At 39.5% G+C, this 26323-nt stretch overlaps 1 pseudogene; it reads left to right on the forward strand.

Moving 5' to 3' along the window:
- Positions 1–267: 267 nt before the first annotated feature.
- LOC150001988 (E3 ubiquitin-protein ligase ZNF598 pseudogene) lies at positions 268–2759 on the forward strand (annotated as a pseudogene).
- Positions 2760–26323: the final 23564 nt, after the last annotated feature.

The raw sequence follows: 26323 nt of genomic DNA on the forward strand, positions 1-26323 counted from the left end.
GAAGAGATTTCAGACTGTTGATGAAATTCAGCAAAATACAATGGAGCAGCTGGTGGGGATTGGGAGAGCTGTGTGAGGTCCCAAGATGTCTACTTTGAAGAGGACTGAGGTGTCATTGTCCCATGTACAATGTTTCTTGTATCTTCAATAAATGTCTCTATTTTTCATATTACATAGCTTGATAATTTCTGGAAAGACCTCATATACCAGTTATTTTCAAATGGTGTGCCACAAGAATTTTTAAAACATGCACTACCTAGGGCAGTAATGTCACCCAGGAAGGGGCAGGTGCCAGGAGACTGGCCTTGCACACAGGCTGGGAGGGGGTGTGGCAGTGGCCATAGTCAGTGCCAGGCTCTGGAGGCAGTGAGGTCCATGCTCTAGTGGGTCTGTGGGAGCTGCATGTTGTGCTGCGAGAACCTGGAAGCCAAGGTTCTGGGCCACTGCAACCACTGACCAGCTGGTGTGCTACAGCTGCTCCACCAAGATGCTGGTACTGTGCAAACAGTGATACTGCCAAGCTTCCCACCTTCACCACAATCCCCAACCACCAGCTGCAGCATGAGAAGTATGATATCTACTTTGCTGTTGGGAAAGTGTTTGCCTTGTACAGGCAGCACAAGCATCCAACGTGCCCTCAGTTGCCCCCCTTGGGCCTCTTCAGGGACCTGTGGCAACACACATGGAAGCACAACGAGCTCTTCTGCCTCGTGCTGTGCCTCAAACAGCTCATATCTCACATATGAGCGCAAGTGGTACTCACTCAAGGACCTGACCTGGAATCAGACACCCCATGCAGGGAGACCCCATGATGCCTTGCACTGTGGGAATCTGCTCTGCAAGTTCTGCAATGAGTGCTGAGCTGCTGGAGCACCTGCATCCAGACCACTACTTCTACCACTTCTGTGATATGGGTGAGGCCCAACCTTGCACTACAGGGACTACAGTCTTCGTGAGAACTTCCCAGAGGAGCACTTTTTGTGTGAGGAGCACCGCTGCAGGGCTGGGCAGTTCACCCATACTTTGTGCACCTATATTGACCTCAGTGCCCACAGGACGGCCTGCCACAGTAAGAGCCATGCCCAGGCCCAATAGAACCTCCAGATGACCTGTAATTCAGCTATGCAATGGGGCACTCATGCCAGAATGAAGGAATCATGAGTGGCCAGGACTATGAGGAAGTAGACAGATACAACTGCCAGGGGCCAGAAGGCCAGGCCAGTGGCTGCAGAGCTGAACAGAGCCCCGAGAGAAGCTGGAGGAAGAAGAGGTAAGAAGAGGACCAAGAAGTGGCAGCTGTCATCTGGGCTTCAGTGGCAAATCAGCAGCAGCAGGGAAGTCATGGGAGCAAGGACAGGGAGGAGGGCAGCAGCATCTGAGACGAGGAGGCCAGGGTTTGGGGACCCAGGGAGCCCCCAGGGGCCCTGGCATCTGTCTGGACTCAGGTTGATGGCCCAAGCCCCAAGGAAGCATGGACAAATGATACTGTAAACCACCATACCAGCTTCAGGGGCCACACTTCTGAGCATCCTTTCAACCCCCCACTTTGAAGCATAGAGAGGAAGACTTCCCCAGTCTGCATCTCCACTTCCTCTTCCTGCTTCACTGGGTGTCAGCCCTGGGCCCTGTGGGGCTGGCACTGGTGCACTGTGTTCCCACTAGCAGCAGAAGTACCTTCCAGGGAGACAACTTACCTGTCGGGGTGTCCTCCACCTCCAAGCCCAACATAGACACCACCATCTCTAACTGGAATAGCAGTGGCAGCAAGAAAGTGGCACACCCCAACCCAGGGGCCAGTGAGCCCCCCAGGAAGGCTGTGAAGATGGGAAAGGGAAGCAAGAAGAATGGGCTCACCCCCACAAAGAGAGAGGAAGAGGAGAATAGCTCCACCAGACTTACCACCAAGGAGCTGTAGAGCATGTCCACCATCTCCCTACTGGCGGCAGCTTCCACCCAGATCTTCACCAAAGAAGGTAAGAAGAAGAAAATGTGCTCCAAGAAGCTAGGTGCCACATCATCCCCACCACTGCCCCTTCAAAAAAAATGGGTACCCCGTGAGCGGCAGCCCCAACCCCTATGGGCAGAGCCAAGGGGCCAGTCACTGCCTTCCCAGGATGGCCCTCCCCAGGCTTCAGCTATGTGGTGCTCCTGAAGGGCACTCTGTCCTCAACTCTGCCAGGTATTGTGCCCCTAGTTAGCAAGATTCACCCATCTGTTTCTTCCACCTGCCCAGCCACCACTCAGCCTGTGTTCCCAGCACTACCACCACTAAACTTCCCAGGTTGACACCAGCTCCCTGTGCCTCCCTGGTCCCTGAAAACTTCCGAGAGAGTAACCTACAACTCATCCAGTCCAACAAGAATTTTCTGCAGAGTGATGAAGCCCACCTAAGTGAGTTAAAGAGACACTTGGGGAGTTCTGACGGGGTATAATTTCTGCAGTTCAGTATTATAAGACCTGCCAGGTTCTGCTCAAGGAGAACTTCCAGAAGATATTCAATGAACTACTGGTGCTCATGCCTGACCCAGCCAAGCAACAGGAGCTGCTGTCTGCACACATGAATGTCTGAAGCCAAGAAGAGCAGAAGAGCACATGGTAGATCAGCACCAAGCAAGTTCTGCAATGAGCACTAAGCTGCTACAGCACCTGCATCCACGTGCTTGCAAATGGTGAGGTCAGCAGTCACTGGGCTCTGCACACTGCCCAGGATGATAAACGACTACCCCTCCTTGCAAGCCTTTGTCAATAGCTTCACATAGTTCCAGTTGTTTGGACAGGAGTGGCCACACCCATGTGCCTCCTTTGTCCCTCCTTCTCTGCCTGGGCTGCCAGGTAAGGCCCTGGTGAGGCTACCTGCTCAAGCTCCTTGGTTGGAAAGCCTGCCAGGGGTCACAAGAATAGCCACCCCACCATGTTTAGCACACTGTTAGGCAGGATTCTATCTGGTGTCCTCCTGGGAACTGGGCAGATACCCCTGCCTCAATACTGGGCAAGTCTTGGTTTGTATCTCATGATTTTGGAAGGTGCCAGAATAGGGAAGGGCCAGGATGACAGGACTTGTCTGTGTTGTCAGAGCCAGTGGCCAAAGCGGTCCAATCTGGGACACCCTGAGCCTGAGCGCTGAAGTCTCCCAACCCCCAAGCATGAAGTTGTGGGTCCACTGGTGCTGGAGTAAGATATTGAGTATGTTGTGTAAACAGCTGGCTGTTACAATATTCAAGAATGTTGAGGATTAAAAGGAGACACAAAATTGTGCTACTTGAATGTAAGTCCTTCTATGAGACTTTCATAAAAGTTTATCTTCAAATAACTTTATTTTGCAATAATGCAAAACAACAACAACAAGATAAAACACATAATACTTGGGTAACTATTAGTCAGGGGCACTGACCTATTTTCCCTTAGATTGTCCAAAAAGAAAAAAGACTACAGCCAACACAATGATAGCTGTACAGTGTAAATGAATCAACATTATACCTATTTTTTGTTATGTTAAATATATATGTACATATATATTTGGGGGGTGCTGTAGAATTTTATTAGTTAGTTTATATATGCCATGAGATTTTTTAAAAGGTTGAAAAATCACTGCTTTATACAATAACTCCTGACTTAAGACCTTAAATATGTTCTTGGAAACTGCAACTTTAAGAGAAATAATGTATAATAATGTACCTTACAACAGGCTAATTGATATAAACAAGAAATAAGTTTCTATGGCATATATTTTATCACAAAAACATCACCAAACTTCTAAATAAAGACCCAAACACTCCTAATATTAAGCACTGAAATATGTGAGCTATATAATCATTTAAGAAATATTAATTAAAATAATTAAGATAATTACTTTCCAATAGACTTAGGCCACTTCAGGGTTGTAGGTGGTCAGAGCCTTACATGGCAGCTAAGGGCACAAGATGGGAACCAACACTGTGTTGTTGGTGATAATTAGGCTGTTCCTGTGATCACAAAAAAAAAAAAAAAAAAAAAAATCATGCACAAGAGATTGTGCAATGGCAAGGTGGTTTATTCAAGTGGAAATGGTAGCTGCTCCCTGGGTTTCCAATGTCCCATCTCCTTCTGTCGCACCATAGAAAAAGTCCATCTGTGTCCTCAACAAGTCCAAGATAAAAGCCAGTGTCCAGACTTTCTGCTTCACATTAAAGCATAGTCTTTTGGAGCCTGCAGGTGGCTACTAAGTGGTCTTAGTCCCCATACAGGTAGCTGAGCTTGCTCCTGGTTGCTGCAGTAGTGGAGTCCATGTGGCTGTCAGCCATAAGGCTGCTAAGGCCACAGGGCTACAAAGAAAGAATGCACAGCACATGGGGCAAGTGCTGGTTCCTAAGTGAGAGAGAGCTTAGTCCTTTTGGAGACTACACCATCTGCTGTGAGGCCAGTGGCTTCTAGACTCACATGGCCATGTGCTCCCAGGTGAGAGAGCACACAAACAAATGGGCCAGTGCACCAGGTAGGCAAGGGAGATGAGCGAGAGAGAAAGAGAGAGTGCTTCTTTGTTTTCCTGGGATTAGATTAACTTGAGTTTGAGATGGGCCAGGTGCCCTTTCAAAAGAACCAATCAACTTCCCAAACTTTATGTGCTTTGGATGTGTTTATACCTCCTCATTAGACTGGCAGGACTCTATGGTCCTGCACCCCCAACTTTCTTGTACCAGAGGTGGGGATGGAGGAGTGTTAATTCCCTTGGTGGAGCACAATGCTGTAATCCCCTGGAGAGTGAAGCTGTAGTTTCCTGGCTGAGCAAGCAGGCTCCTACTTCCCAGTTTCTTAAGCTCAATGTGTAAGTTCCCTTTGCTCTCTTTCCTTTATCAATATCTAGCTAAACACCAACTATAACACCTTCCATAGCAGGGCCACTCAGAAAACAGACAGGTAAGGGAAAAACATGTAAACTCCACACAAATCATAGACCTGGCTGGGAATCTTTTTTTTTTCTCATCAATATTATAACAAAACAATATTGAACAAAATGCATTATTTGAGGACCTGCTCTACCTAATAATGTGTAAGATATATGCTGTACACTTTACAGACCTTACTTCATTTTACAGCTCAAAAACATGAGCACATAAACTTAAGCAACTGACTCAAATTTTCCAGTGGGTAAGAGTCAAAATGAATTCAGAGGAAAGTGCAGTAAGTTCTAACTTAATTTTGTCGATAGCTTCTTGGAACTGTGGCAAACAATGTATAACAAAACCAATTTTACCGTGGTATAATTGATATATATGAGTTCTTTTTTTTTCCAGTGGGAGAATAGATGATATATTTTATATATCTTTAGTATCCCAAATAAATTCAGGTCTGTGTAGATGATGGGTCATGAAAAAAAGAAAATAACCTGAATGAAATACCGTTAGATGGCATCTTCCTTTAGTATTACACACCACTATCATATTCAATTTTCTTCATCACAAGCTTCTACTTCCCCTCTACCTCCCATTTTTTGACATCTCTTTCAGAAAATTGATATGTGCAAATATCTGTGCTCCTGTTTTCTAACCTCACCCAAATGTGTAAAGTTCATTCACGTAGGAAAATGTCAGAAAATATTAGAATGCCAGAGATTTATACCATAGGAATGTGATGAGGATAAGAATTATTATTCATTGCTAGCAAAAACAAGCATTACATAAGGACTAAGAACAAAAATAACTATTTTAAAAGGTCTCAACTATGCCTTCAACTTTAATTAGGTGCCCTATATACACAGTTATTTGCTACTAAAAATTGCAAGAGCACATCAGAAAACGTGTTATAATTCAAATTTTTTGAAAACTAGAGACTCTAGTTAATACACTCTGCACTAATCATCCTCTAGCCAAACTACTCAATGTTTTCTTTTTTATATTTCTTCTGCACATTTTCGTTGCTTCTAATTCTTGATGTTGGGTTTCATCTTATCAACTTCGGGTTTCTAAAACATGACAACACTCAAAACCTAACAGTGCTTCTTTGGATCAAATAAAAAAAGGAACTGAAGTGTATTAAAGTCATTCAAATGCAAACTACATAGATTCCCTATAAGTTACAGGCATCAAGATAAACAGCAAAAAGATTCAAGAAAAAGACACCACAGAACTTCTATCATAGATTATCGAAATATTGGTCTACAGTCTATCCTAGCATAAAGAGCTTTCCCAAGCTGCTGCATAATGACCTAAAATTACTGGTAAGAGAAAAAAACAAACAAACACAAGAATAAGGTTTATGGCTAAATCAACTCCATGGCATAATTATTCTCCATGCTAATATTATCAGAAGGATCTCCATAATACAGGCAGCAAGACATCTATATCTAAATCTTCCAGATCTTGATCCAATCTCAAGTTTCATCTCTGGTAGGTCTTTTTGAAGCACAGACAGGGTGTGGTATCCAATATCTTGTAACATCTTTTGCATCCTTTCTTTCAGAGCAGTTGCCAATGTCCTCATTCCATATCTCTTCTTGTAAAGAATGCCTTGACTCAGCACCAGTCCAAGACCTATAAGAATTTTCTCTGTCCTGCTGTTGGGGTGAACACTATGGTAGAAGAGAAGGGAATCTGGTACTAGGGTTGAGAATCAAGTTACCAAGGTTCTTTGCTAGCACTTCTGAAACAAAGTGTCAGCTGAATATTCTTCATGGAGCATTTGAGAAGACTCCACAGTCTAGGATGGGTTAAGCTTCTTTGGTGAGTCCATTGGATGTCTAGCCCCAGCCTGAAGATCCTCCTAGATTTCTCCAAAAAGTTCAAGTAGATGATAATACTCAAAACTCTCAAATTGCTACAGAGTAGCCCAGAAATAACCATATTGCCCAGAAATAATAAGAAAAATCCCAAGTTCCAAAAAAATGTGGTGAAAGAAAGAGCTAATCTGATAAATACAAGTTCTTACAGCATCTCATTAAAATAAGGAAAGTTATAAGGAAGTGAATTTGAAGGAAACAAACTTATTTGAGGACCTGCTATATGCTTAAAGCAAGAGAAAATAACACAATCTTAGCGGCTTCCTTGACCCAACTTATTTGCTTCTTCAGTCTTTTCAAGTGAATTTCCTAAATAATGAATCCAAAAGCCCAAAAATACTCCTCAAATAAACCAGCAAGAGTCAATGAAGTAAAGGAACAAGAGATAGTGCCCAGATATGTGTGACAAAGAGATAGCTTTACTGGTTCTATTGCATCTGATAATCAGAGAGAGCAAAACCTCATCTAAAATGCTACATGATAAAGGAGAAAAGGGAAAATGTTCAGTTACAAATACCTCCAGTCTATATATTAAGGGACATATTATATCAGGAAATGGTGCAGATAGGAGAGAAAGCAGAGCAATAAAAGATCTGCACAGAGATAAGGCAGAAGGACAGCCAAGCAGCATCACCCCAGAAGCTCTATATCACAACACAGTACCCTTGTCATGACAACATCAGTAGTTGTTCAGTTGACACCTGAGAATCACAAAAAATATAGCCATACCGCATTTATTAGTAATAACATCTTCATCTATTGCTCATGTTCATACAGTGAATAATGACTTAACAACTGTGAATACTAGAATAAGGCTTTGTAAGATTTCAAAACAAGGATAATTCACATGTCATTCTGACAAAAATTCCAGTTTGTACGATTCTTTTTCTTTCAAAAGATAAATACAAATTCTCTCTTCTGAAAAAAAAAAAGCAAATAGTGATTCTTTTCTGCTTTAAGAAATGCCTATAGCTGTTAAAGTTTCGGTAGTATATATGTGGTTAAAAAGTGTCTTTGAATTGTTTTCATTTGCTTCTAAATTTATATTAATTTGAAGTTGACCAAGATTAAGATATAGATGGTTCCTGAGCTCTCTTCCTCATATAAATGCACTTAGGTAAAGCTACACACAGAGTAGCTCCCTTTGAAAAACTCCAGAAACCAACTGAGCAACTACTACACATCAAATGAATGAGAAAATTTCCAAATAAAAATGGGTAGGAAAGGCTGAGACACACTCTTACAATAACCCCCCAATCCCAACACAATGCTATCTATCAACAGGAAATCCCCAACTCCTAGGAGGTGTAAAGAGCTTGAACACCAAATGTATCACCCCAACTTTTGAGACTCTCATTGGAAGGATGAGGGTCCCAAAATACCTAGTTATGAAAGCTAACAGTTAAAGCCAAATAATATTACAAAAGACAAATAAGGTCATATATAATGATAAAAGGGTCAGCTTTTCAAGAGGATATAACATTTGTAAGCATTTATGTATACAAAATAAGAGCACCTAAAAATATAAAGCAAATATTAACAGATCTGAAGGTAGAAATAGACAATAACACAATAATTTTCATAGAGGACTTTTAATAATCAATAGATCATCCAGACAGAAAGTCAAAAAGAAAACATTGCATTTATACCACACATTAGAATGGTTAAACTTAGCAGACATATTGAGAACATTTCATCCAAAAGTAACAGAATACACATTCTTCTCAAGTACACATGAAACATTTCCCAGGAGAGATTATGTTAGTCCACAAAACAAATCATAAGTTTAGAAAGACTGAAATCGTATCAAGTATCTTTTTGGACCATAATGGTATGCAACTAGAAAGCAATACAAGAAGAAAAATGGAAAATTCACAAACATGTGCAGATTAAATAACATGCTCCTGAACAACAGTGGGTCAAAGAAGATATCAAAAGTAAATTAAAACATATCTGAGACAAAGGGAAACACAAATACAACTTAACAAAATCTGTGGGATGCAGCACAAGCAGTTCTATAAGGGAAGTGATAATAACACGTACATTAAGAAAAAAATAGACTACAAATAAACAACCTAACAATACACCTCAAGGAACTAGAAAAAGAAGAAAAAACAAGGGAAGGGAAAAAATAACATATCAGAGTGAAAATAAATGAAATATAGAAATAAAAGCAATAGAAAAGATTAATAAAACTAATGGCGATTGTTTTCTGAAAAGATAAAAAAATACACAACCTTTCAGCTAGACTCATGAAAGAAAAAGAGAGAGGGCTCAAAAAATTAAATTATAAGTGAAAAAGGAGATATTAAAAGTGATACCAGAGAGATATATAGGATCATAAAAGAATACAATGAACAAATATATATGTCAACCAACAGGACAACCTGGAAAAAAAATGGATAAATTCCTAGAAACATACAAACTACTAAGAATCATGAGGAAATAGAAAATCTGAACATACCTACTAATAGTATGGTAATGAATCAGTAATTAAAAACTTCCCAACAAAGAAAGGTTCAAGACCACATGGCTAATGGATGAATTCACCTAAATAATTAAAAGCATACCTCTGCTTTTTCAAAGATATTTTTACAAATATATTTGGTGGTGGTTCCCTATAAGAGAAAATCAGCCAATAATTCATCATAGTTCTGTTCCATTAGAAAAAGTGATTTACTTAGCCTGTATTTTCTCACACATGTCTGGCAAAAAACAAAGATAATAAATTTTTTTTTCAAATTATGTTCAGGTTTAATAGTATTCCCAAAGGCAGAGAAACTTTGAGAGAACAACATTCACCATTCTGGCTGTAAATGTCACCCTCAATAAACAAATCTGACAAGTAAACATGGCCTCTAAGCTACCTACTTTCCCTGACCATCTGTTCATATAATAGGGAACCTTCACACAAATAGTATTGACAATTTTATTTTGGGAAAAAAATGACAGTTGAGATAAGTTGAGATGAATTGCCTCTACAGTAGAATTTGCATAGCATAGACCTGTATGTTTGGTTTTGATTTTGAGTCTTGTTTGTTTAGTTTCATTCTGGTCTTATATTTCCTTTGCTGGATGAGAAGAGAGGGCATGCTAAAGGAATTCTCAAATAATATGGGGGTAGAGAAGACTCAAAACAAGACAAAACCTCCTCATTAAAACCATCAATGTGTAAAATTACAAGCATCATTTCATTTTTGGGAGGGTCATCCTCAGCATCATCAGCCACATTTACTAACTGATTGTCCTTATAAAAAAATAAACCTTAAAAGATAAGTAAATGAGAGTGAGATGAGCAGAGATCATACCTTGCTTCACAAAACACTTGGCAATTAGAGATTAGGCAAATGAAAAAAACACTAGTAGCCTGTCCTTAGCATAAAAGCACCAACCAGCAGGCACTTTCTTCAAATAAAACCCCCTGAAATACATCACCACCCAATCTAACATTATAAGCGCAATAAAAATTATCTCAACCATAAACCTTTTATAATATACTTTTGGCTTTACACTTTTTTCAAAAAACTCCAGTACCTGAATAATAAGCAATGAACTACAATCAATAGATGGGCATTACAATTATTTGATTTTGTTTATTTTTCTTTACTGTCAGTGGATTTGATATGTTCTTCCAAAAAGCCCACCACATTAAAGTAAAATATATGCTTTCTACAGAAAATCCGGAGCCGGAGTCCCTAAGGCGGTTTGACGTTGTAGTCAACACCGGCAACTCCTGCGGCGCACCTGAAGCCAAGCTGTATTGACTCCGTCTTTCCCTTGGACCCTTCAGCTGCGAAGAGAGGGGGGGTCTGCTGCATGGGCAACAGCAGACCCTCCATATCACCCTGCCCAGGCTCTGTAGCTTCAGCTTCACTGGAGAGGACACTCCAGCGTCATCGCAAGATGTCGATTCAACACGGGAGGAGACAGATACCATGTCACTCCCGAGTCGGACTGCACAACCATTCTCAGCGGTGCAGATAGACACTTAAGAAGCTACACCATCGTCTCTCGAGACAGACGGCTGCCGACGACGACGACGATATGCTTTCTACAGCATGGTATGTTTATCCTTATGCTATGATTACAGAAGATTGACATTACTTTGTAAAGTCTCATTGATGAGAAACAAGACTAATCATTTCCCCTACTAGTCTTTGTTCTCAGCGATGTGGGAGATTGCAAGCTAACTGTATGCCAAACTTAGAGATGCTACATTAAAATAATGCTGCCTATAGCCCTGGCCAGTGTGGCTCAATTTGTCAAAGTGTAACCCTGTAACCAAAAAGTTGTGACTTTGATTCCCAGTCAGGGCACATACCTATGTTGTGGGACCAATCCCCATTCAGGGTGTGGGTGCATAGGACCCCTGGTCCAGCCGTCAATTCCTATTCTGGATGAGTATGGGACACAACTAATTAATGTTTCTCTCTTGCATCAATGTTTCTTTCTCTCCCTTTCTCCTTCTCTAAAAACAATTTAAAAAATGTCTTAATTGAGGATAAAACAGTAAAACAATGATGCCTATAGTGAAAAACATGTGCAGTGTTACACTGTATCATAGTGAAGTCCAGGAAAAGCATGAGTCATAAAAGTGTCCTCTCTACATGTCCCAAGTTCCAAGAGTCCAGATAGAGTTCAGGTATACAAAGCACAGTCCTTGGTGGCTTTGGAGTCAGCTGGAGTGGGCACGATCAAAGCAGCAGCATGCCTGCTTTCTTACCAGCCTAGGCTGCATAGCCAGATCCTGACTATAAACTGTGAAACTGCTTGCTACTGCTTCTCTCATGACTGCTACAACCAGCTGCTCCATCACATTCCTCTACATGCTTCTCCCATTGTGCTTCTTCTCATGTCAGATGGCAGCCCTTCTCTATTCTTTCAAAAAGCATGGGCCACTTCCTTATGGCTGGCTTCTTTCCTTATGGCTCTCTCCTTCAGGAAAGGCTCTGCTACCACCTTATCATTGATAGGCAAAGTATCTTAAACAGTATCATCTGCCCTTTTAACACCCCAGCTACCAGCCTGCCATAGATATGCAAAGTACCTTAAAAGCTGTATTATCTCTTTCCTCCATTCCAAAAATCATGGGCTATGAGGAATTTGGCGAGGGCACTCTGTTACATAAGAACCAGGTGGGGAAAATGTTTTCTAAACTAGATCTAAGAAGTGAAATGTGGAATCACCCCATCCTTCTCCTCTAAAGGACAGTTTGTAAATAACTCAGTGGTCATAATATGCCATAATCCTGTTGCCCTGCAGGTCAAAAAATCCCAGAGTATATGGACTTTTTCTCTACCAATCATAACTGTGACTTTAATTGTTAAAAACTGTTGATACATACTTCTATGGAAATTTGTTTGTTGTGTACAATATCAAGAGACATGTTTTACCAACAGCACAATTACCCACAACATCTTAATTGTCTGCATTGCTAAAACAGTTTTCTCTTCATTTTAGTTATCTCAATTCTGATAATGACCTTGGCTTCTCTGCAAGGGCCATGAAGTAAATATTTTTAAAACTTCTTGCCAAGTTTACACCCTAAGTATTTTGTTTAAGGACTTGGGGACTATCCCTTTGAAACGTAATCATTAATAATAATAGTGCTCCAATTTCCCAGTTTCTGTAGGAGAGTAAGAGTTTCACCTCAGAGGATACCTTGTTCCAAGTTCCAAAACTATCCCCTGCCATAAAAATACCAGAAAGTTACTCTTCCTTTAGGTAAAACCAATTAACTAACACAAAAGCCAAAGATCTCCCTATCATTCAAGCTCTTAGAATTTCTAACATCTTTCATTTCAGTGAAGCTCTGTTTAGACTGTTTATAATCTCTCTCCCCTATTGTAATAGCCTTGAGTAGAATCTTACTTACCTGCATAACACTGTTCACAGAAATTTTTCTTTGATACAATGTATGGCAAAAAGTATCAGAATTGATGGACCAAACAGAATTATAATTTAAATAAGGATACAATTAAATTTAATGGGATAAGAAAAAATATTATAACAGAGCAAGAGAGGTCCCCAAAGTCCCCACAGTTCTTGGTTTTGGAGATTGGGAAAGGAGATAATACACCTTTTAAGATTCTTTGCATATCTATGGCAAGTTGGTAAATAGATAATAGCTATGCTGCAGCCCAGGGCAAAAGGGTGGATGATAGGCTTAAGATACTTTTCATAACAATGATGCTCTGGGTGAGCATTATTATAAGTGCAGGCAACCATAAAAGAAAAAAAGCCACACAGTCTGAAAGAGTGTAGATGGGCGTTGGCTAGGAGGTCTGGTGTGTAGGAATACAGCCATGAGGTAGCAGCTAGGCAGCTTTGTAAGAGAGCTGGTCAACAAGGGAGAAGGCCATGTGAATGCAGTGAGTATAGAAGAGAAGAGGAGGAGTAGCCATGAGAAGGGATCCATGAGCTGAAATGGGATTCAGCCATGCTGTCTGTAGTGAAGTAGCAGCTATGTACTGTATTTTTTGCTCCATAAGACGCACTCCCCTGCCACCAAAATGTGGGGGAAATGTCTATGTGTCTTATGGAGCAAATATTGCATCACAGACCATGATGTGTATTACCTGATCTGGGGTTCCCAGAAAACAGAAGAGTACTTGAATCTTAAAGTCTCTCCTCATTTGTTAATGACAGTGATGATAGTTCTTAATAGAGCTGTTGCCTGCTGTTCACTTTATATGGTTGAAATATTATTCTGTTATATTTTATTAAATATTTTAGTACACCATTTGGTTCAGATTTTTTTTTTTCTTGCTTTCCTCCTCTAAACCTAGATGCGTCTTATGGTCAGTTGTGTCTTATAGTGTGAAAAATACAGTAATTTGTAGTGAAGCTGGTCTGTGGTGGGAAGGATGAAGCCGCTATGTGGTTTGTAGTCAGGTTTCAGCCATGTGGCTTGGGCTAGTAGGAAAGCAGGCATGCTGCTGCTTTGATCAAGTCTGCTCCAGCTGACTCCAAAGCCACAAAGAACTCTGTCTTGCAGTCCCAGATTCTATCTGGACTCTTGGAACTCGGGACATATGGAGAGAACACTCTTAGGACTTGAGCCTTTCCAAAACTCCACCATGATTGAGTGTAACACTGCACATGCTTTTCTGGACTATTATACAGAGGCTAATGACAACATACCCCATATCCTGAAAGAGAGAGCTAACAGATAAGGAGTGGGGAACTATTGGTCTTGGTTTTGGTTTATAGCTTTTTGGGGAGCAAGGAAAGTGCTGGGTCTTGGGAGAGGTCAAGGATCCAAGCTGGAGTGCTCCCAGCCCCCTCTCCCCAAGGTTGTAATATAGTAAATAAAGACCTGTTTTTCTCAACACCAATTGTTGGGTCATATACCAAGGCACCACGTGAATGAGCCCTGCTTTGCTCATTAACAATATGAGATAAATGAAAATGATGAAGTGGAGTCACTATGTACAAAAATATATAAAAACAAAAGTAAATTATTTAGTAGAAGAGTTAAACAGCACAATAAATACATCCTCAAAGCAAATTAGAGAAAAAGGAAAGAACAAGAAACTTACCCTGAACACAATATCAGAAAAAAATAGAGTAGAGAACATAAAATAAACTTAAGATATAGAGATACAAGTGTTAACACCTTAATTATAGGAGCCCAAAAAAGGAAGAAAAAAACTCAATATCATAAGAAATATATAACAAAATAATAGCTTAAAATGACATAGGTCTAAAAAAATTAATAAAGTTATTAATCATCCAAGGATAATTTTGAATGCAAGAGAAAAATCTATGAATTACATATATACACAAATTACATAGCCAAGTTTATGCAAATAGTTTATGCATTATTTAGAGAAGAAATGGAGCTTTGAATACATTAGTTATTTAGAAAAATAGAAAAAGTTTAAATACAATATTTATCAAAAAGTAAATGGGAAGAAATAGGTTACACATTCAACTCAACAATCAGAATGATGATATAGAGGAGCATCAAAAAATATGAAAAAATAAAATAATAAAATACAAGGCAGTATGCAAAGAAAGAGTAAAACCAATCAAGAAAACAAAAGATGGACTTTGAAAGAGAGGATAATTAAAATAAATCTCAGGCAAGTTTCATATGGGGGCAGAGGAGGATGATGCAAATAAAGAACAGAATAAAAATTGAATAGCTAAAAAAGTTATTTTAAAAATAAAATTACAAAATTTCATAAAAAATACAAAATGCCAAAAGTTCTTACGGTATACTAAAATTATTAAAAGTAGATATTGAAGAAATGGAAATGGTAGTCATAATAAACCTTTAGAAGCAAATGCCAGGACTGATATTTTAGGTGATTTCTATCAGACTTTCAAGATATAGTTAATTCGGTGGGAGGGGATGGGGAGAATAAAAAAAAAAAAAGATATAGTTAATTCTGTTTATATGAGATAGCACAAATACCAAAAATAAACAGATAAGAAAGTTGAGAGAGATCTCTGCACTTCAGAATATAAGACTAGTATAACTTTTCTAAAAGAAAACTTAGAAAAATATCTACAGACTTAATTTAAAGGTAAAATTATTAGAGGAGATGACCAAGTAGGTGGAAGCTGAGTCTAATTGCTCGTACCCTTAACTTGGATTCTTGGATGATCTTCCAATAAATAAACTGAACAATCTTGCTGATTTGAACTTTGGAAACCAAGGAGTACAGAAGATCCTCCACAATGGGTGGTAAGGAGATTTTATAAGTTGAAAGGGAAATACCCCATGTGTGGTGCCTGCATCAGTGGAGACACTAGTCAGAAATTACAGCTCTGTGGCTCTCTCCCCTGCCAGGTCAGGGGGCCCCCAGACCTAGGCTGGGAGGATATATGAAGTCAGGGAGATCCAGGCTACACACAGACAGCAAGCAGTATGTCCTCAGCTGCAGCCAAACACCAGGAGAGAGAGAGAGAGAGAGAGAGAGAGAGAGAGAGAGAGAGAGAGAGAGAGAGACTGTATCTCCCAAAACAATCAGGGGCTGCACCTGAGACATGCAGACCCAGGCTGCAGCCAGTCCTGCCCCTGAGAGACTTTTGGCTTTTTGGAGAAGTGGTGTGTGCAGAGAACCAAACAGAGACAGTGCTGTAGTGGGGGTGCCACAAAGAGACTTTTGAAAGTGGAGGTCAAGTGTGCAGCAGGGACCCTGTGTACAGCTGCCCTGCCAGCAAAGTGGCAAGATTGAAAGTGCAGTTTGCTCCTGCTGAATATAGCTGGGCAGGGAGATGAGAAAGTTGCATGGCAAAGGGATTTCTGGGCCCCAGTTCAGTGCAGCTAGCAAGTCAGGGGCTACACAAAACAGAGAGTTCAGGAATTTGTCTACTATGATGGCGGTGGGCTGGGAGTTATATGGGCAAGGATTGAGCATCTAAGATTATTTTCAGCTAGGCAGAACCCCTTCCCCAGAAAAGTTAAAACATCTGGGAAGGGAGGGACATACCCAGCCACCAACCTTTGAAGGACTGCAAGATCCACACCTAGTGGGGAAGCTCTGCAGCACCCGCTTCAGGGTGCATATCCAAAGGAAAAAGGAAGAGAAATGCCAAAATGGCTCATTTTGTACTTCTTTCAGTGAGACAAAATGGCCTTGTTCCTAGGCCACATTCCACTTAGGCCAGCAAGGAAGGGAGGTAAAAATTCAGTGTTAAAAGGGAAAATCAGGGCCCTGCCCTGCCTTGGCTCTCACACAGAACCACTATCAGCACCAAGCAGGGACTAGCTAACCCTCTTACATAGATTGGACCCTCCCTTGAAACAGACAGCTAGTTCATCAGAAACTATACATTTTTGGAAATAAGCTGGAACAGACCAAGATGAGTGGTGAAGGAGCAGGGGAACACACCCACAATTTTCCCAGAAGACTGAATAGCGCCCCCCTGTGGAGGTCCAGGGGTCCCACCCTGGTGATCACAATGAAAGCCCCCTTGAGAAGCAGGTGAAGGTGGTACATGTGGTGCTGCTAAACTTGAATGACCCACCCCTGGACCTTGAGATGAAAAAAATCCAGAGGTGAATCCAGAAGGAGAAGACATAAGGCAAACATAATTTTTTCTTAGATGATTCCACTTTGTTCTTCTTCCGAATTTATGTATTTTCTCACACATAACTTTTTAACATTTCTTTTTTTCCTTCAATTGTATTTCAACTAATTCACTATTGTTTTTTAATTCCTTTTATTTTTATATATTTTTATTTTATTTCAAATCTCACATTGGGTCCTTCCTTTGTCTTACTCCATTTTGCCTTGTTCCTGCCCTTTCGTTTTTTTTGTTATAAATTTTATTTTCCACATTTCTACACCTTGCTCCTATAGTTTACTCTCATTATTTCTCCTCCCTTTATCCTCTCAAAATCATTTTTCTTTCCTTTTAGCTAGCTCACATACATTCTTTTTATCCTTCTTATCATATATTTATTTTCTTTCCACCTTTGTTAATCATTGCTTGTTTGGCATGAATATTGTGGTTATTGCAGTTTTTCTTCAATTTTATTCCTATAAGTGCACTATTTTTTTATTTCAAACTTCATAGATTACTCTCCCTCTGTCTTACTCCATTTTGCCTTCCTCCTGCCTGCACTTGCTTATTTAAGTTTGGAATTTTATTTTTTCCCTTTCTTAGATGGATTTTATTTCTTACTGTTATTACTTCTCCTAACTCTATCTTTTTGAAATTATTTTTCTTTACTATAGAAATCTCATATTCTCTTTTCTATTTCTGATAATATTCTTAATCTCTTCCCATTTTTATTAATCTTTGCTCATTTGTCATTGATATTGACTCTGCTTGGTTTTTCTTTCATTTTGTTCTTATTAGTTCACTATTTTATTAATTTTATTTCAAACCTTATATTACATTCTTCCCTTTTCTGACTCAATTCTACCATCACCCTTCCCTTTTTTAAAAAAAATGTTTTATTGATTATACTGTTACAGTTGTCCCAATTTCCCTTCCTCTGCTCCCCTCCACCCAGAGGCTCCCCTCCCTCCAGTTGTCCTCCTCTTTTAGTCCATGTCCATTGGTTGTGCACATAGTTCTTCTCAACTTCTTCCTGTCTATTCCATTCCCTCCTACTATGCTTCCTAATTCCTGAACTATCTCCTTCCCTCTTCTCCTTCCCCCTCCCTGCTGTCCTCCCCCCAGTATGTTCCCCATACCTATAGTTCTTTTTCCACTCTCATTGCCTATTTAGTTTGGCTTTGTTTCGATTCCCTAGCTTCTGTTGTTTGTTCTTGTGATGCAGTTTTCATTTTACTGTTCATAGTTTTGATCCTCATTCTTCTAAACCAGTCCCTTTAACATCTCATATAATAGTGGTTTGGATCTAATGAACTCTTACAGTTTTATTTTGTCCTGGAAGCACTTTCTCTGCCTTTCTATTCTGAATGACAGTTTCGCTGGATAGAGTATTCATGGCTATAGGTTTTGGATTTTCATTATGCTAAATACTTCTTGCCAGTCCCTTCTTGCCTGCAGGGTTTCCCTTGAGAAGTCAGCTGATAGTCTAATTGGGACCCCTTTGTACATGCTTATTTTCTTCTCTCTTGCTGCTTTTAAGATTCTCTCTTTATCTTTAATTTTTGACAATTTGATTATAATGTGTCTTGGAGTGTTTCTCCCTGGGTCCAGTTTTTCTGGAATTCTCTGTGCTTCCTGAATCTGTAAGTCTCTTTCCTTCCCCAAGTTAAAGAAGTTTTGCTTCATTATTTTTTCACATAATTTTTCAATTTCTAGTTCTTCTTCTTCACCCTCTGGCAATCCTATAATTCGTATGTTCGATCTCTTATAGCTCTCCCAGAGGTTTCTGATCCTCTCCTCACTTTCCTTGCTTTCTATTTCCTCTCTCTGCACTGGTTGACTATTTGTTCCTTCCCTATGTTCCAGTTTGTTGATTTGATCTCTGGATTTTATTTCTTTACCACTTGTCCTGTATGTGTTTTTGTTCTTTTTAGTATGAGTGGCTTTCAAACCTTTCTCATCTTCTTCCAAATCTTTTGCTAATTCTGTAAGCTGCCTTATGGTTATAAGTCTGAATTGAGCCTCTGAAAGGTTTTTTATTTGTTCGTCTGTCAGATTCTTCATCTGCTGTCTGGAGAGCTGCATCACCGGGATTTCTATAGCTGTCTGCCTCATTTTGACAGATTTGTGTTTTACTTTGCTTCTTGGACAGGCTATAGGGGTCAGAGCTCATGTACTCATCACAACCTGGCGACCAGCGGAGATCCCCTATCTTTTTAGCAGCACTGTGGCATTTTTTCGTCACTATCCGGACACCAGTGGCAATCTGCAATGTTTTTCGCGGTGCCGTGGTGCTTTGTGTGTGGGCAGGGGCCCAAGATGAATTCCTGCCATTATTCTCCACTGGGAGACCGTGATCCATCCTCCTGCCCTCTGGGCCTCACCGTCCGAGGCAATGTAGGAGCTGCCTTTCCCAGCATTGGGGTAGCGAGGTGCCGGGGCTCGACTGCAGCCTGGATTGCTCTCCCTGCCACTGTCCCTGGTGCTACTGCAAACAGCACCGCCCACTTTCGCTCTTCCTACCTGCCCAACGAGCGCCGCTGGTTTATAACTTCATATGTTGGGCTTCCATGTAGTTTTATTTTCTGGAATTTCTAGTTATCTTTCATTTTGAGGTAGTTGTATTCCTTTCTAGTTGTAGAAGGAGACCGAGTGTGTCAGTCTAAGCCTCCATCTTGGTCAGAAGTCCTACCCTTCCCTTTTTTACTTATGTTTTACGTTTCATTTTCTCTCCTTCTTCACCTTGTTTCTATTCCCTACTCTTATCATGCTTCCTCCCTTTTCCCTCTCAAAATTATTTTTTCTTTCTTTAATTATCTCATATTTTTTTTCAAATTATATAATATTATCAATGTTCTTCCACCTATTCTTTTTTCAAATTATATAATATTATTAATGTCCTTCCACCTTTGTTAATCTTTTCTCATTTGTTGTTGGCATTAATGATGTGGTTGGGGAGCATTTTGTTCTACTAGCATTTGTACAACAGCATAAAAGATATGGTCTGTGTTGTGACTCTCAGTCAGCCAGCTAAAAGGGAGAACACACCAGCACATGAGCCATCAATAATCAAAGTCCAAGTACAACACAAAACCCCCCATAAACTAAAAAAGGGCACCTATAGAGTATTCATATCAAGAGATCAAAGAGATTACACCACAGAGCCCCACAGAACTCCTACCATAGAAGACCACCCCACAAATACAGGCAGTCAAAACAGAGCAATCAGAAATGCAGAAACATACAAAAAGAGTCACCAAAAGTGAGGAAACCAAAAAAAAAAAAAAAAAAAAATTAAAAGAAAGGAAGAATTCCCAGAAAAAGAGCTTAGTGAAATTGATGCAAGCAATCTATTGGGCCTAGAGTTCAAAATAATGATTATAAGAATGCTCTATGAACTCAGTGACAACCCTGGGAATTTTACGGGAGCTACAAGGAACTTATTGAGAACTATAGCAGCCTGGAAAAAGGACATAGAAACCATGAATAAGAACCAAGAGGAAATGAAGAATACAATATCTGAAATGAAGAGTATACTAGAAGGAATTAGAAGCAGGCTAGATGTAGCAGAAACCATATCATTGAGATGGAACACAAGGTAAGGAAAAATAAAACCAGTCAGAGCAACAAAATGAAAAAGAAAAGAAAAGATTCAAAAAGAGTGAAGATATTTTAAGTTAGCTTAAGGACAACATCAAACATAACAACATTCACATCATAGGAATACCAGAAGGAGAAGAAAAAAAAAGGATTGAGGAATAGAAAACCTATTTGAAAAAATGGCAGAAAATGTCCCTAACTTAGTGATGGAAAGGGTCATAGACATTTAGGAAGCACAGAGGGTTCCAATCAAGAGGAACCCAAAAATGCCCACTTTGAGAAACATCATAATTAAAATGGCAAAATTTAAAGACAAAAAAGCTATAAAAGTGGCAGGGGGAAAAACAGCTAGTAACATATAAGGGAGCCAGGATAAAGTTTCCAGCTGAATTATCAACAGAAACAGTACACACCAAAGAGATTGGCATGAAATATTACATACAAGTAATATAAAGCAAGTACTGGCAACCAAGACTACTCCATCCAGCAAGGTTTTCATTTAAAATGGGAGGTGAAATAAAGAGCTTCCCAGATAAAAGAAGGATAAAAGAGTACATCCCCTCTAAGCCAGCACTGCAAGAGATGTTAAAGGGACTGCTTTAAGAAGAAGAAAAGATAGAGAGAGACAGAGAGGAACACAGGTACAAAAGGAAAAAATGGCAATGAACAAATACCTATCAATAATAACCTTAAATGTAAATGGATTTAGTGCTCCAATCAAAAAGCATAGGGTAACTGAGTGGATAAGAAAACACAGTCTACATATATGCTGTCCACAAGAGACCCACCTCAGAATAAAAGATCTACACAAGCTGAAACCGAATGGATGGATAAAAATATTTCAAGCAACTAGACATGAAATAACAAAGCTGGGGTAGCAATACTTATATCAGACAAAATAGACTTCAAAGTAAGGCCATCACAAGAGACAAAGGCGATCACTACAGGACACTTAAGGGAGTTGTCCAACAAGAGGATTTAACACCTGAAAACATGTATGCACCCAACATAGAAGCACCTAAATATGTAAGAAAAATCTTGTAGGACTTTAAGGAGATCAACAGCAATACAGTCATAGTAGGGGATTTTTAACATCCCCTGTCAAAATGGATAGATCTTCCAAATAAAGAATCAACAAGGATATTGTGGCATTGAACAACAGCCTAGCCTAGATCAAATGGACATAGTTAATATTAATAGAACATTTCACCCAAAGAAGCAATCGTCAAAAAACCCCTGGCACACAAAAGCCCTGCCCAGGTGGATTTACAGATAAATTTTACCAAATATTCAGAGAATGAAAAAACCCTTCCTTTTCAAGCTATTTCAAAAAATTCAAGAAGGAAACTTCCTCAGCTCCTCTTATGAGGCCAGCATTATCCTAATTCCAAAACCAGGTAAAGACACAAAAAAAGAAAGAAAATTATATCTCTGATGAACATAAATACTAAAATTATCAACAAAATATTGATAGTCCAGATAAGCACATTATATATAACAATCAAGTGAGGTTTATCTCAGGGATAAAAGGATGGTATAACATTCTCAAATCAAAAAAAAAATGTAATATATACCAAATGTAAAAAATGAAAGACAAAAATTATATGATCATATCAATAGATGTTGAAAAAACATTTGATAAAATCCAGCATCCATTTATTATAACATTCAACAATGTGGGAATAGAGGGAGAATACTATAACATAATAAAGGCCATATATGAGAAATCTACTTCCAAAATCATACACAATGGGCAAAAACTAAAAGTATGTCCCTTAAGATCATGGTCTAGACAGGGGTGCACATGCTATCACCACTCTTATTCAACATAGTATTGGAAGTTCTAGCCACAGCAATTGGACAAGAAAAATAAAAGGCATCCAGATTGGAAAGGAAGAAGTAAAACTGTAATTATTCTCAAACAAAATGATAGTGTAAGTAGAAAACCCTATAGTCTCCACCAAAAAAACTACTCAACTTCATAAGTGAATTCAGCAAAGTAGCAGTATACAAGGCCAACATTCAAAATCAATGGCATTCTTGCAGATCAACAATGAATTATCAGAAAGGGAAACTAAGAAAAAAATCCCATTTACTATAGCAACAAGAAAAATCAAGTACCTAGGAATAAATTTAACCAAGGATGTAAAAGACTTGTACTCAAAAAAACTAAAGAACACTGAAGAAAGAAATTAAGGAAGATACAAATAAATGGAAGCATATACTGTGTTCATGGATTAGAAGAATTAATATCATTAAAATGCCCATGCTACCCAAAGCAATCTATAGATTCACTGCAATTCCTATTAAAATATCAGTGGCATATTTCACAGATCTAGAATAAATATTTCAAGAGTTTATATGGAACCAAAAAAGACCTTGCATAGCCTCAGCAATTCTGAGATAGAACAAAGTTGAAAGGCTCACAATACCTGATATGAAACTATACTACAAGGCCACTGTAATCAAGATAGTATGGTATTGGCATAAGAACAAATACATAGATCAATGAAACAGAATAGAGAGCCCAGAAATAAAGCCATGTCTTTGTGTTCAATTAACATTTGACAAAGAGGACATGAGCACACAATGGAGTAAAACAGTATTTTCAATAAATTGTATTGGCAGAATAGGACTGGTACATGCAAAATAAATAAATAAATAAAAATAGATGAGCAACTTACATGACACAACAGAATAAACTCAAAATGGATAAAGGACTTAAATATAAGTCATGATACCACAAAAGTCTCAGCTGAAAACATAGGCACTACAATTTCAGAAATCTCATGTAGCAATATATTTGTCAATATATATTCTAGGGAAAAGGAAATAAAGGAGAAAATAAACAAATGAGACTGCATCAAATTAAAACAGTTTTGCATGGCTAAAGAAACCATCATCAAAATGAAAAGGGAACCTACTGCATGGGATAACATATTTGCCAATGATACATCAGGCAAGGTTTCAATCTCCAAAACACATAAAAAACTCAACACCAGGAAAACAACCCAACTGAAAAAAAGAAATGGACAAAGGACCTGAATAGACATGAAAAAATGCTCCACATCACTAGCCATCAGAGAGATGCAAATTAAAACTGCCATGAGATATCCCCTCACACCTGTCAGAATGGCCAGCATTAATAAATAAACAAGCAACTTATGATGGTAAGAATGTGGAGAAAAGGGAATCTTGGTGCACTGCTGGTCTGAATGCAGACTGGTGTAGCCATTGTGGGAAATAGTTTTAAATTTTCTCAAAAAATTAAAAATGGAGCTGCCTTACAACACAGTGATTCCACTGTTGGGGATGTAACCTAAGAATCCAGAAACACCAATTCAAAAGAACTTATGTACACCTATGTTCATAGCAGTACTATGAACATAGTACTGTGTGTGGCCAAGTATTCGGAACAGCCCAAGTGCCCATCAGTAGATGAGTACATTTACACAATGGAATACTACACAGCCGAACAAAAGAAGGAAGTCCTACCTTTTGTGACTGCATGGATGGACCTGGAGACCATTATGCTAAGTGAAATAAGCCATCCAGCAAAAGACAAATACCATATGATCTCACTTATAACTTAAATGGAAACAAGGAACAAACTGATAGCTGTAAGAGAAGAGATGAGAGGGGTGAATGGTGAAAAAGGAAAAGGAAGGGACTAGTCAAAGAACTTGTATGAATGACTCGTGGACATGGACAACAGAGATGGGATTGACTGTGGGTGGGAGTGGTGGACTGGGTGGAGGGGGGCAAAGGGAAAAATTAAGATAACTGTAATATAATAAAAATGCATATAAAATAGGTAAAATTAATAATAGAAATTATAAACAACTAGATAATTCTGTACAAAAATTCATTAAAAATTACACATCATTATCAAGTGGAGCATAACCCTCATCTCTTGCCTGATTGATTGCAGTAACTTCTTAGCTGGTCTTGGTCTACTTCTCACCTCTGTATAATCAGATCTCCATTATGTAGTATTCTTTTATTTCAGGCTAAAAGTTGGTCACTTCTCTGCTGAAAACCATCTATTTACTTTCCATCTCATCTGGAGCAAAAGCTGAAGTCCTTTGTGATGATTGATGTTATGCATCAGCTTCACTGGATCACAATGTACCCATATATTGGCTAAACGTTACTGCTAGCTGTGTTTCTGGAAGAAATTAGCACTTGGATCAGTGGACTCAGTCAAGCTGTCTGCCTCCTCCAATCCACTGAGAGTCTTAATAGAATAGCAGAGGAAAAATGTACCAAGTCCTTCCTGCCCAACTGTACATATGTCGATCAGGTTCACCAGGGAAACAAAACCAGTAAAATATATTAATATTTAAGAATATATTGACAATATATGAATATGCATGGATATAAATACATATTCTACTGGTTCTGTTTCTCTGGAAAACTCTGACTAGTACACTTTCTAAGGCCAACAATATCATACACAGTCTTCCTCAACACCCTCCAGGTCTGTCTTCATATCTCACCAGAGCTGCCAAATTGTTAGTCACCCTTTTTCTGCCTCTTTGTTGAACCACCCCAAGTATGGTCCCATCTGTGACTTTGGTCACCTTCTGTGGAAACTTGTCTTTCTTCAGCTGTTCCACTGGCTTATCCCTCAATTTTGTCATGTTTTTCCTTAAGTATCACAATATCAGAAGTTCCTTTTCTGACAAATACTATATAGAATTGTGAGTAAGCAGATATGTTGAATATTAAGACACAGAGTTAAAATACTAAACAAGAGTAAAAGTGCCCTCAAAGTGCAGAAATACTCCAGGAAAAATATATTACAGAAATGTTTGAAAAAAAATGTTTCCGGAAACAAGATGGCGGAGGAGTAAGTGGAAGCTACACTAACTTCCTCCCAGAACTAGTCTGGATTTACAACGCAATTTTGGAGAAATCATCTGGAATAACCAACCGAACACCAGCTGGAGAGAAGTCTTATAACCACGGAGAGACAGAAAAGGCCGCTACATCACAACGTGACCGGTAGGGAGTGTGGAGACGCGGAAAGGCTGGCTGGGCTCACACGGGTGGCAGCTGAAGGGACTGAGAAACAGATCAGCAGCTGGGGATTCCCCCTGAGAAGGGCAAGGTCTAAACCCCCAGCTGGGCTTCCCAGCCTACAGCAACAAAGTGGAAAGTAAAATAGTATCCAGCTGAGAAAAACAAAAAGCCACAGGGTTTCTTGCTAGCCAGAGAGAAACAGCTGGAGAAAAAGAGCTCTTAAGTGGATCACATACAAAAATATTTTGCCCCCACTTACCCTGGGCACAAGCAGAGGGAAGACAGAGAAGACAGGAAATGCTTGGGGAGAGTTTGGTGTGGTGGCTTTGAGGGGAGAGCTGGGGAAGCGGCCGGCAGGGTCCCAGTGCTGACTCATCCCCACACTGCAGGCAGACCATTCCCAGCGAAGTGGCGTCAGCCTGAGGGGAAGCAAAGGCCCTGCCTACAGGAATTAAGCTGCCACGCCCATGGTCCTTAAGCCTGACAGCTAATCACAGATTGAATAGATTAACAAGAAGCCAGACAAAGGCAATAGATCCCTGAAAGTCTCCAACAGGCTGCCTAGGCCCAGATTGGTACAGGATCTGACGCCACCAGGGGCAGATCCAGGAAGTGCAGATCATTCTAAGAAGCACCAACAAACAATAAGAGTCACAAAAATGGGGAGACAGAGAAACAACCCCCCATCGAAAGGAAAGGTAGAGTCCCCAGAAAGAATGCTAAATGAAATAGAGGGGAGCCAACTATCAGATATGGAATTGAAAGCATGTATTATGGAGAAGCTCAATGAGCTCAGCGGAAACTACAAAGAACTCCAGAAAAACTACAGTGAACTCCAGAAGATCTATAAGGAACTTACTGAGAATTATACCAGCATCAAAAAGGACATGGAAGCTATCAATAAGAGCCAGGAGGAAATGAAGAATA

The sequence above is a fragment of the Furipterus horrens genome, unplaced genomic scaffold (assembly GCF_987537825.1).
Source record: "Furipterus horrens unplaced genomic scaffold, mFurHor1.1.pri manual_scaffold_9, whole genome shotgun sequence".
Classification (NCBI taxonomy): domain Eukaryota; kingdom Metazoa; phylum Chordata; class Mammalia; order Chiroptera; family Furipteridae; genus Furipterus; species Furipterus horrens.